This window comes from Bacillus rossius, chromosome 1, assembly GCF_032445375.1.
Source record: "Bacillus rossius redtenbacheri isolate Brsri chromosome 1, Brsri_v3, whole genome shotgun sequence".
NCBI lineage: Eukaryota > Metazoa > Arthropoda > Insecta > Phasmatodea > Bacillidae > Bacillus > Bacillus rossius.
Genome location: NC_086330.1, coordinates 126,595,138 through 126,609,050, shown reverse-complemented (window position 1 = coordinate 126,609,050; position 13,913 = coordinate 126,595,138). Strand labels below are relative to the sequence as shown.

The 13,913-nt window shown below is 35.8% G+C and overlaps 1 protein-coding gene across 4 annotated transcripts in view; it reads right to left on the bottom strand.

Moving 5' to 3' along the window:
* LOC134545176 (amidophosphoribosyltransferase-like) overlaps positions 1 to 13,913 on the bottom strand; it is a 61,848-nt gene that overhangs the window by 26,785 nt on the left and 21,150 nt on the right. The window lies entirely within an intron of this gene.

The following is a 13,913-nucleotide window of genomic DNA, read 5'->3' as shown; positions in this document are numbered from 1 at the left end:
TATCTATTTAAAAAAAATAATATCATACTGCCTTTTTATGGTGCAGGGATGTTTGGGAATCAGCTGTGTTGAATTAGCGATTTTACCGGATAATCAAAAACCAATATAATGTTTTTGGGAATACCAAATGTGCAAATGTGAAATGGAACCCACAAGAAAACTGGAAACACTATACTGAAATGAGAATTGACAGTAAAGATAAACGCTGAGCAAATTAAAAATTCCAGCAGGCCAGAAATGTGACCTGGCGACTAGATCTGTGTGAATACTAGTTTTTTATGAGAAGCAAATATCAAATTGAATGTTCAAAATATTTGAGAAGTCGAATTGAATTGCAAATATGGTTCTCTGCGAAGCTGTTTTATACTTACTTTATAAAATACAGGATTGAAGTAGTAAAAATAATTTTTAACATTTGTAACATTTGAACTGATTCAGTGCAGTAGCGTAGCCAGGATTTGTGAATGGGGGGTGTTAAGAAGCATGCCCCCCCCCCCTCCCCCGGTATGAAAGTGGGGGGTCCGGGTGTAAAATAGTGCTATTTTAGCAGTTATCAGTTCTTAAATTTAAATATTGTAATGGTAAAAATTTTATTAATTTTAATATTAAATTTGTTTGAGTGATGAAAAATAAATAAATTAAAGATTTTGTGCTAAGGGGGGGTTTTGAACCCCTAAAACCCCCCCCTGGCTATGCCCCTGATTCAGTGATTAACCAATTGGGCCCTATGTATAAAATTTCCAAGAATATTATAAAATAACCATGCATAATATTAATATTGAGCATTTATAAAAGCAAACGGACATCCACCTTTCAATTTTTTAAGTAACCAACTTTATTCAAGCAAAACATATTAATCACAAAAGAAAAAAAAAATACATATTTTCATGAATGAATTGTAGGCTTCCAATGTTTTAAAGCTTTGCAACAAATGCGAAGTTTGCATCACAACCGAAGCTTCAAATAAAACAAATAACAAATTTCCTGGTGAAGTCAAATTGAATATATAAAAGAGTTTGATTGATTCACTTAGTCGAAGCTTCACACAGCCCTACTGTGGCCAAGGTCAACAGCCGGAATGCAACCCAAAACAATTTGAACGTGAGTGCCTCGATTAGTGCCGGAATACACAATGCGCCGAACCATAGAATGCCAGATTAAAAACCTTTTACTGTATCACAGATTAAAAAAATTATTATTTTCACAAGCAACTAAAGTTCAACTTCAAGAGAGCATCTGCAATCAACACATTAATTGCAATCACGTGTGAAACTACCCTACAGTATAGTAGTCTTGTTATCTTAACACACAACAAAATTTTGAAAAGACACAATGAGAATGTAGAGTGTATCTGAACAGCTTTGGTTTTAAATACAAGAATGTTTTTCACTTCAACAATGACTATCTTTTAAGAGAATTAATGTGTCAAACAAAACCATATAAAGATATGCATGAATAATGGCATCAATGCCAAAAATATAAAGATCACAAAACAATTTAATACCTTTTTGACGTGACAACGTCTAATAAATCGATGAACGCCGGCTGCACGCACGAAAAAGTGTCCCACTACGAATGTCCCACTACGGATGTGTTCTGTTTGCTCATTGTACGCATGCGTGGCATCTCTCTTCATGCTCATTGTACGCATGCGTGGCATCTCTCTTCCTCTCAATTGGAACAACCATCGATTTGACTTTTCAATCATATTTTCGTCATTTGAATTATTAATATTATGTAATTTAACGATCGTCCACCGATTTTCAGCACAATCGGTACGGTTATTTAAAAGTAATGTTGAAAATTCAAATACGTTTTGAACCAACAATGATGTTTTACAGTTACACATAATAATTCAAATTACACCCGGGATCTTTTGCACAATGTTTTAAAAAATATTGTAACACATTATAAATAAGTTTGGTGTATTTGGGATGCGTATTTGTTATAAAATCGTGTTAATATTATACCCCTACCGTGAACAAAGTTTATATATATATATATTTGAAACTACATTTCCTTAGTATGGTCTCGTGGGCGTGTGGTTAGCGTACCTAACTCTTTAACTAAAGGTTGTCGGTTCGAAACCCGGCAGCTGCGAAATTTTTTTTGTACTTGTAAAAATAAATATGGCGCACGCAACATTTCAAAAGTAATAAATATATTTGAATTAATGAATGCAAATAAAAGTAAATTTATTAATTCAATTGCACATTTCATTTCACTCCTTTGTATCCATACAAAATAGTGATAATTCAATAAAAATGATTCAATTTTATTCATAAAAGTATGCAGAGGTAGATTTTATCATGAAAAAGATTGAAAAATTAAAAAAAAAATTCTTCCTCAAAGAATATAATATTTTTAATGACTAAATGGTTTGGTTGCAAAAACCTATTACGGCTCAGTCTCAGGCCGAATATGATATTTCCTTTTCTTCTGGATCAATCATTTCATCAATGTTTTGTTATGACGTTGTCACGTTAAACTATCGTCCGTAAACCGACTTTACAGAGAACCAATTTTTGTTAACTCAATTCCTTTGATAAATTAATTTTTTTATGCAGAAACATTAAGAATGAACTCCTACATGATGGACACAAACTTTAACAGTGCTTGGGATTAAACTAGTTAAAAATTAATGAAAGAAAAAAAAATTATAAATGCAACACAGAGAATAGAGATTTTCATATAAATCAAGTAAAACAGATGTGAGAGTTGTAAATAAAAAAGGGTTTTCTTAGCAAGGAATTCAATTTTAATCAAGATTAGTGTGTTATACATTTTGATCTTCAAACATGGTTGATATTGTAATTTTTTTTATTGTGATCCAGTAATCTATTTTAATGCAAGTAATAAAACTTATTTTTGTTTAGTCATTACTTATATGCCAATGGTTAGTCCTATAGTTTTAACATTTATATTTAAGACATTAATTTACATGTCATAAAACAAAATTATTGGATCAAAAAATACATTTTTAAAGAATTTTCTTTGCTTGAAGTTTAAAATGATTAGCACACAAATATTCCTGTTTTTAGTAGGTCTGCACTTGAAATCTAACACATTCTTTCTTATGGGAGAAATGCATTAGTTTGGGTTTTGCAATCTCACCACTTCTACTTTTGACAAATGCAGGAAACTTAAAAGTGAGTAAAATTTCAAGTGATTGTTATGTATTAAACACATAAGGAGTTTCTAAATAAATGAAACAACATAATCTGTACATGACATTTAAAAATGTGACAATTACGAATAATATTCAATTATATACAAAACTCCCACTAAACACAACATCAAGACTGAACTAACTTGCTGCTATTGTTGTTGGTTCACAAGCAGTCGCGAGCTTCACTAAGTATTCAGGTCACACAAAGAGAAGGATAGGAAGTTGCCAGACCTTACTATATGACCGTGATAGGGATGTAAGATGGAAAAAATAAGCTCCGTCATTGGCATAGCTTTACTTAATTGCCTAGCATAAATAACCACCAAAAAATCAAAAACAAAATTACAATGGAGGTTGACTTTATAATTTTGGGAAAGCAATATTCTGAGGAACCTATTCAGAAAAAATTGTAAAAACAATAGAGCTATCACTATCTCACACATTGTTTGCGTTTCAAAATATCTCGGAACAAAGAACTCTTGCATGTAAGTTAGAAATAGTCACACCACAAACTACATAGATATATCAGAGTAGAAAGACATTTGACCTCCCAATAATTATTACGACATTATTTTATAAAAAAAGAGAGGTGTTGTGACACAAAGATGAACATCACAACACTACAGCACATTATAATAGCTGTTTTTTTACGGAACCAAACCACTTTCACAACGGTTGTGTTATCTGGGAAATAACATGTGTTATCATCATTCATACTCCCTTTAACCTCTTAGGTCAAGAAGAAATATTTACGTACACAACTGCCCACCAAGTAGGGGGGAAAAAAAGAATGATACCATATATGGCTAAAAAAAATTCATACAGTAGAACCTCGATTATCCAACCTTCGATTAATCAACTCCTCAAGTTATCCGACCATGTGTCTGACCATTGGTTTTCCATCTGAGTCACGCTGCTCACATATGCTTAGTTGAAAGATTACTGTACTGCCGGACTGTTCACTTTACTGTACTCTTTAATCTGCTATTTTATTTGTGCACCTTTTTGATTTTATTTCTGTTTTAATTGTAAAGTTTACATGTAGTTTTATACTTTTTATTAAGTTATGATTAAGAAGTTAAAGGGATTCCGAAAGACTAAAAATTACTACAAACCAGAAAAGGAAACGTGTTGTGTGCACAATCTAACAGAAACTAAGTGGCAAAGACTTGACAAAGGTGAGTCAGTTACTAAATATCAATATCTGAAATTGGTGTTGGAAGACAACCATTAAAGAGTAGAAAAAGAACCGAAAAGATCTTGAAGCTATTTCGATGAAAATGATTTAAAAACTAGAAAAAAGCATTGAAAAAAGATTTAATGCTTGGATGACGCTGTGTAGGTCATACCCTATTATAAAAAAGCTTTTTAGTTGCACAAAAAACTGGGGGATGAAGAAGACAAATTCCAAGCAAGTGAAGGTTGCCTTCACCAGTGGAAAAATTGTCACGGCTTTAGGCAAGTTGCTAATTCAGGTGAAAAACTTTCTGCTGATGATGATGCAGGTAGGGAGTTCGTTGAAAAATTAAAAAAAAAATGTCTCAGAAAATAAACGGGTAGCTGATAAATTATACAATATTGACGATACAGGCAGGGCCGCGTCTAGAGGGGGGGGGGGGCAAAAGGGGCATTTGCCCCGGGCCTAACATTCAAGGGGGCCTCAAATTTTATCAAAAATATATATCATTATTTAAAGTGAATTTCCATTTTATATATGGCATAATAATAACTTGTCTTTAAATTTAGATACCTATTTATTTAGTTTTGTAAAGCATGATTCCACAATAAAACCAGACCGTGCTGTAACTTGTATGGTTTTATTTATAACTACTGAGTAAGTCACCGACATCGACGCCGGTCCATGAACCTCCTCAAACACTAGAACCACGTTATTGTGATGGTAAGTTGCCTTTGACTTTACCACTTTCAAGCTCTGATAAAGTTAAAGAAAACACAGAAGTAACTAAAATAGATAATGGTAATCTCATTAACACAACTTCAGAAATTCCCATAACTTCTAGAAACTGTGCTAGGACTGAAATAAGTGTAGAGTTTGATAGTGCAGTGTTAATAGAAGAAATCCAGCAAGATCCTGCGGCATGGCCTGGCAATATCACTGACGAAATGATTAGTTATTGTGTTGATAAGGGGCCGGACTTTTTTTTAGTAATAATGATGGAGACTACACAGCTTCTGCTAGGCAATATCCAAAATGTACTCGTAAACTAACATCATCTGCATTTGTGAGAGTTCTTTAAAATGGAGAGCAACAGGAGAGAAAATGGTTATTGTACTCTAAATGTCTGGGAAATGTGTTTTGCTTTGCGTGCAAACTTTTCAGTAATTGTAAACTATCAAAATTTGTAAATGGTTTTTCTAATTGGAAAAAAACAGAAGAAAAATTGAGGGAGCATGAAAACAGTATTGAACACAAAGCATGTTCTTTAAAATGGGTTTCAAGAAAAAATAAGAAAATGTCAATTTCATCACATTTAGATGCACAAGTGACAGACAAATTACTGGAAGAATGTTCTTGTTAGAGTAGTGGCAGTTGTAAAATTTTTTTGCAGTCGTGGTCTTCCTTTTCGTGGTGATAATCAGATGCTTGGATCACCTCGTAATGGTAATTACCTAGGAATTTCGGAACTCCTTGCTCAGTTTGATCCTTTTTTACAGGAACATTTAAGGATACATGGGAACAAAGGAAAAGGTCATGTATCGTATCTTTCTTCTGATATATGTGAAGAATTCATTGAGATAATGGGCAACGAAGTTCGGAAACACATGCTAAATGAGATTAGACAGGCCAAATATTATTCACTGATAGTTGATTCTACACCTGATGATTCCCATACAAATCAGTTATCTTTTGTATTTAGATACTGCCTTAACGGTAACATTTTGGAAAGGTTTTTGTGTTTCATTCCAATTTACAGCCACGCAGGAAGAAATTTAAGTGAAGTTGTAACCTGTACTCTAAAAGACAACACCATTGATATCCAGGATTGCTGAGGTCAGAGCTATGATAATGCAGCCAACATTTCAGGAAAATACGAGGGCCTGCAAGCGCACATTAAATCAATAAACAGCTCTGTGCTGTATGTTCCATGTGCAGCACATTCAGTAAACTTAGTAGGAAAAAACAGCGTTGGTGAATGTATTCATGCAACAAAACTGTTTCTGTTTTTAGAAAAGCTCAGTGGCGTAGCGTGGGTGGGGCGGAGGGGGCGGCCCGCCCCGGGCGGCAGCCCGCGGGGGCGGGTCGCCGGTGAAGCGGGTTGAGATCTGATCTATGATTCATTCATTACATGTGTCAGACACACTATAATGTTCCATTTTTATCTAACATTTTGGGCACCAACTATTTTTTAATATTTATTTAAAAGAAAAACTGCGAAATCACTGACAGAGCTCTTTATAACGTTTGTTTGTTTACATACGAACGGCAACATCGCATCACGCCGCGCCGCCCGGCGCGCGCGAGCCGAGTTGAGCGGCACTCCTTATTATGTTATGTCATACAAAATCTTTTGTTTCACGCGTCGGCCCGTGTCGATGCCTCTCTTTCGCACTCATTGAATTTAGTACTACGCATTGTACTGTAAAGTTTGACCTTAACCCAGGGCAAACCAAACAACTTCCGCGAACCGGGACACAGTAAAACTCCTATATTGCCCCGTACCGCGAGCGCAGGTAAACCCCAAAAAATATTAAAACCCAAACTAATAGCAGGCTTAAAAAATACTAATAAGGTTGCGAACAGTGAGAGGAGGCAGCAAGTTAAAAAGACGCAAAATTTATATGACAACATTTTATATATATATATATATATATATCATAAAATCGTTTCATCACAAATCGGCGCATCCATCATAAAATACCTACCCTATTACTACTTATAAAAAAATAGCTATATAATAATACTAAAAAAATACTTTAACAATTCCCCGAAAAAATTATAATTTGATCATATACTTCGGAGCTCCAAAAATTAAATATAATTACCAAAAAGGCATTAAAAATATATAAGAACATATTAATACAAATACAAATATAGATACGCACCGGGCGTATCACCGCTGTAAATACTAATTAACATAGACGAAATCTAGAAAAAAATTGACACACCTTAACATGCAATTAAATATACCAAAAATTTAGCAAATTACAAATTATGGGCTTACAAGCCCTTCTCAGTTAAATCATTTTCTAACGGTCGACGCCTTTTTTCTTCTAGGTCTGGCAGGGATTGGGTGAAACACGCTGAACGTAAAATCCCAGTTTCAGTTTTATTAGTCCGTTAATTTAAATCCCAAAAATCCACAAATTATAGTTTCGCACCAGGGGTCTAAAGGGTCAACGGGGCAGTGGCACAATTACCTCAGATCTACTATGAGCTCCGCTAGACTATAAACTTGGCTATATTGTCGATTGAACAAGAATTGGCTGCTAATATTGATTTTGACAAAGTTATTTCTGATTCGCTGCTCATAAGGCCCGTAGAATCCGCTTGTAAAACCACTCATCCTATTTTAACTTCAATAAAAGGTACCTCATTGCATGTGAAATTTAATTTTAACTAAGCACCTATAGAATGGGGGCGGCAAAATGGGTCTCCCGCCCCAGGCGCCGAGATGGCACGCTACGCCACTGGAAAAGCTGTACTCATTTTTCGCTGCTTCCACTCATAGGTGGTCAGTTCTTGAAGGAGTTATTTCGGAAAGCACAGGAAATAGCGGAAAGCCAAAAATCACTGTCAAGAGCTTGTCGGAAACAAGGTGGTCATGCAGAGAAGATGCATTGAAAACTCTCGTCATTCATTAAGATGAGATTTTCTGTGTATTTAATGATATGTTCAACGACAAAAATGAAACGCAAGTCACAAGGATGGAAGTGAACTCCCTCATGAAGAAAATGCAATATTTAGAATTTGCTTTTATGGCCGTATTTTGGTACGACATTATGGAAAGATTCGGTGCAGTAACCAAGCATCTACATAAGCCTGGACTCGATGTCATAACTGGTCATCAACTGATGAATTCTTTAAAAGATTTTGTTTCCGATTTGCGAAATAATTTTGATGAAATTGAAGTTAAAGCAACACAACTAAGCAACCATGTGTTACAAACTTTTGTAGATGCTAGATCATCCAAAAATAAAAAGTTTTTGAATGGAAAAGACGAACTTTCAACTGTTGTAACATCCCGCGAGAATTTCAGAATTTCCACATTTCTATGCATTGCTGATAAGCTCCGCATGGAACTGGAGAAGAGAGCTGCTTCATACAAAGATATTGCCTCAACATTTGGGTTTATTTGTAACTTAACTACAGCAAGTGAAGATGAACTCAAATCTAGTGCTACCGAGTTGGTCAGAAAATACAGAAAGGATCTGCAGCCTGTTATTACAAATGAATTATTACTCTTATCATCATTTCTCAGAGAGCAACAAGTTGAAGACAGTGTTACATCATTCACGCCAAAAAAGGTTTTGCAGCACTTATATAACAGTGATATAATTGATGTATTTCCAAATGTAGCAATAGCACTACGCTTGTATTTGACACTACCAATCACAAACTGTGAAAGTGAAAGATCATTTTCAAAACTGTCAGTTCTGAAATATCAATTCCGATCTACCATGTCACAAGAGAGATTAAACTCGTTAGCGGTGATTTCTACAGAACATGATCTTGTGAACAGCATTTAATTTGATGGACTCATTAACTTGTTTGCTGCTAAAAAGGCAAGGAAGAAGTTTATTGCAAAGTGAGTTAATAAATATGTAATTTTGATTGGTCGGGATCTGCAACTCATAAAATTGTGTAAATATTTGAGAACGATTTAAGACTTTCGTAAATGAACATAGAAATATTGGGGGTGGGTGTTGGCTATGAAATATTACTCCATTTCAACTAGAAAATTTGTTGTTATACATTATTTTGTTTTCCCTGCATAAATATGTTTCATATTTCTGCGAATAGAGGCTGCATTTCATTATGGTACTTCTTGTCCTTTTTTATGTTAGTTATTACATACATGTCAATGCAAATATGAGTTTTTCATATCTGAAAATTATCACTACAATAAAAAAAAGGGGGGGCCTCGGAATGTTGTTGCCCCAGGCCTCGCATTCTCATAAAACGGCCCTGGATACAGGGATAAACTATAAAATGCTCCCTCAAAAAATCCTTGGCTCAAATAATGACACAGTTAGAGGCACAAAACTAGCAAAGGGCAGGCTACCATTGCAACATGCAACAATGCAATTGGTGACCAAAAATTGCAGTTGTTTGCAATTCAGGCAAATCTGAGAAACCAAGAGCCTTCATAAATATAAATATGTCAGCACTTCCTGTTTATTACAAAGCTCAAAAAAGTGCTCTCCTCATAAATGGTAATTTGTTTAAAGTATGGTTTCTTGATGCATTTTTCCGGCTGTTAAAAAATACTTGAAATAAAAAACTTACCACCCCGTGCACTGCATGCCCCAAGCCACCACTCTGAGTTTGAACTTCAACAAAGTGACATAAAAGCTATATTTCCCCCCCCCCCCCCCCGGGAATTCTATAATCCAACCAATGGGCCAGGGTGTTATTGAGTTATTGAATGGCTAGCAGAAGGTGATGTTGTTGCTGATGTTACCAATGAAGAACTTGCAGATGATCAGATCATTGATCTTGTTTTGCAACAGTATAGTGGTATAGTGTTGAGCTAGATGAGTCAGATGATGGAGAAAAGGAAGAAAACAAAAAGATCAGCTACTCTGCAGCACAGGATGCGTTCTGATAATCTGACCTTTTTAGCATTCCAACCACCCCCTGGTCCCAAAAGTTATGGATAATCGAGGTTCTACTGTAACACAAAAGTATTTAAACAATGCACAATTTTTTTGTTTAAATTTCTGCATTAAAAAACATGACAATTCAAGTGAACACTTTTGAGCACTTTAAAGTTTAAACATTTTTGTTATACACCTCGGACTCGCATACCGCGAACAATTGGTTCCGAGAAATACTCGCGCTAAGTGAATTCGCGTTACGCGAGTTCGGCTATCCCCGTTAATAACAATGGTATTTTACATGGTACGGTTTAGTGAACGCACAAAAAAATCCTTTTAAGTACGAGGGGAAGGTAATAAAACTGTCACACGTAGTGGTAGAGAGCATCAGTCGTATTAACTTTGAGGAAAACACATCTAAGAACAATAATGAAACGTGGCACAACTGTTTGGGCGCACACACACCAAGTTACCTTTGAGTTTTTCCCTAAATTATTACGTGTGTCTGTTTAAAAAAAAACCCTAAAACAAAAAAAATGAACTCGTAAACACACATGATATAAGTTGCAGATTGCTTTACATAAATGGAAAGATTAACATAGATTGTCCGGACGAAAAGCGGATGTGGATGTAGTCGCTTCTTCCTCCAGGAGTTAAAATGTAAACAAGCTGTATTTGTGTTCGAGTACAGTAGGGGGTGAATCAACTTCCTGTCCTAAAGTGGGAGAGGTAGCTGGCGTGTCACAACCTTCATATTCTCTTTCCCAAGCCGGCGCCGTCGCTTCCAATTCACAAGGTCTGCTCTTTTGGAAGTCGATGCAGGCGCATAATAACTTTCTAGCCGTGTTTGTGTTTTACTTTTTTTGTGTTCGTACAAGTCTTTGTACACCTGACATACCTTATCGATTTCTTTTTTGAAGTTGTCACTTCTTTCTTCGTTAGGATCATTCTCCTCTACAATCATACAAGCTTCCACAGGCGTCTCTGACCCAGGAGGGGGGGGGAGGGGGGAGGGACGCGGGGGAAAAGTCCTCCCCAATAATTTCAAGTACAACCAGTAGTTTTATAGTATTTTAATTTTTATAAAATACGTGTGATTACATTAATGAAATAAATTAGTAGATCATGTGTCAGCTAATATCTACACACAAAGCATATGATTGAAAAAGTAAGTCATTTTTCCTTCTCTTCTTAGAAATGCGTTCTTCCAAAAAACCTTAGGAGAATAACTACATATCTCAGGAGTATTATGTTCGACGGGCGGCACTTTGAAAGCCAATAAGAACATGAGATGCTGCTATCGTTATCTGTACGTTCCAGTAACATGATCCGATGCCCTTCAATCCGCTCATACACACACACCTACACACACATCAATATGCCAGTTCCGAAGCTTCCAACTGTAGGAGTGGTTGTGGTTTTAGTTACTCGCGAATTTAGGTGTTATATATATGAATGAAAACATGGATAAGTTCGTTATTAAAATTAAGAAGCGTAAATGTGAGGAAGAATCAACAAGTACACAATTAAATGAATATGAAAGTAATGTTGAAGTACGAACTTCAGTGCGTGTTCCTGAAAGTGCTGGCTCTACTGTTACTTTAAATGATGCAGATAAGAATTTGTTTCCAAATCAACCACTTCAACTGCCAGAGAACTTTCCTGTTCAAAACCTAAAAGGACGAACCCTGCAGTTTCAGATTTCGTGGTTTAAAGACTTCAAATGGCTAAGTATTGAACAAAATGTAAACTGTATTATTTGTTTCTACTGCAATCGATATTGCCATTAAATCCAGACAAAATACTTGCGAAGAAAATGGAGAATTCATTCACAACGGACGGTTTCAAGAATTTGAAGAAAGCTCTGGAAAGATTTCGAGCTCACGAAAAATATGATTCTCATAAACAAGCTGTTTTAAGTTATCGTCAGTTAAGTCAGCCTATCGAAATGCAACTGAGTTTTGTTAAACAACAAGAACAGAAAATAGCTAAAGAATGCCTTCAAAAAATATTGAGCTCTATTAGATTTTTAGGGAGGCAAGGTTTGACAATAAGGGGCCATGTGTCAGCCAGTGGAAACCTACAGTGCTTATTAAATCTGCGATCAGAGGATGTCCCTGATCTGAATGGGTGGATTAACAAACAGAGAGAGAAGTTTACTTCTGGAGAAATTCAGAATGAGATGCTTAGTATGATGGCAAATGAAATTGTTAGGTGTATTTGTAACAGTGTTCGTTCACAAGAACTTCCAATATTTTCCGTAATCTGCGACGGTACCCGCGATATAAGTGGTATTGAGCAATTAAGTATTTGTATTCGTTGGGTAGACGCGGATCTTGAACTACATGAAAGTTTTCTGGGACTTTACTGCACAACATTGAACTACATGAAAGTTTTCTGGGACTTTACAGCACAACAGACACAACAGGTAGGGCTACAGCATCTGCTATATTGGACATATTAACTAGACTAAATCTACCTGTTTGTATGCTCCGGGGACAGACGTATGATGGGGCTGCCAATATGAGCGGTATATATAATGGAGTGCAATCGGTAATTAAAACGAGGCAGCCATTAGCACAATTTGTACATTGTGGTGCTCATTGTGTGAATCTGGTGATAAGGGAAAGTTGCGAAGTCTCTGCATGTTCTAAAAATGCAATGCAATGGGCTCATGAGTTAGGTGTCTTGTTTTCTCACTCATTTAAAGCACAATGAATGTTTGTTTCTGTAGTTGAATCTAAATCTGAAGGTCCAATAGGTAATATCAGTAAATTAAAACTGCTCTGCCCTACAAGATGGTTGTATAGAGGTAACCAAATTCGAGAAATTTTAGATAAATAACATTATAATAGAAACATTACAAGAAATTTCTGAAACCGAAAAACAGCTTACACGTGCTCCTGGTCTATTGGCTCACTTAAAATGCGGCACAACCCTATTGGGTCTATTATTAGGGAAGAAAATAATTGACATGTTGGAGTTTCTGAATAAGTCATTTCAAAGTCGACAGCAACCTGTATCAGGATTGATTAAGGCTGTTGAAATTGTTTCAGAAAGTATTCAAAACCTTCGCAACGAAGCAAGTTTTGAGGAAATAATGCAAGGAGCGAATGAAAGAATAGAACAATGTAATTTGAATCCCATTTCATTGCCAAGAATGAAGAGAATACCAAGAAAGTACAAAGGTTCGGGAGAAGATTGGGTTCCTGAAGATATCAATGTTTATTACAGGAAAGAATATTTTGCCATAATTGATGCAGCTCTGAAAGGTCTAGAATCGACATTTGCTCAGGTCGATCTCTTGTGCCTTCGGAAATTAGAAGATACATTGTTATCAAGTATGGACGAACAAAACCTTACCAATCTACTTCGAAATTATTCAGAAATAAATGAAAATAGGTAAGTGAAGTGATATACGTTAACACAATTCAGTAGTGCCTGTCAGTACATGTGATACGTTTTTGAGTTGATTATTCCTCTAAGTTTGTTATCTGAGTACAGAATTAAATTTATAAATAGCTACGACATGACTTTACCACAGATTGTCACATGAACAAAAAAAAATATGGTTCAAACTGAAACTTGACAGAGGTAGCATTAAAAAAAATTGTTGATGTCCCCACCAAAATGTATTTGCCAGAGACGCCCATGCAAGCTTCATTTATTTTGCAAAAAATAAATGTAGCCAGATCTGTTGATGTGAGGACTCGTTCAGCTCTAGGTGACATGTCTTCTGTTGCTTCCTGCTCTGCACGTCTCACCTCATCCTGTTCAATAAGTTCTTGTGCGGTCAGTTCTACATCATGGGAGTTAATGTGTTCATTCACATCTGTTGTGTTAATTTCTTCAAATCCAAGTTTTTTTGCCCATATCCACTACAGCCTCTAATATTTCCTTTAGCCGACTCTCAACTGGCTCAAAGCCTGGGAATTCCTCTCTAAAGAATGGACACAGCTTCTTC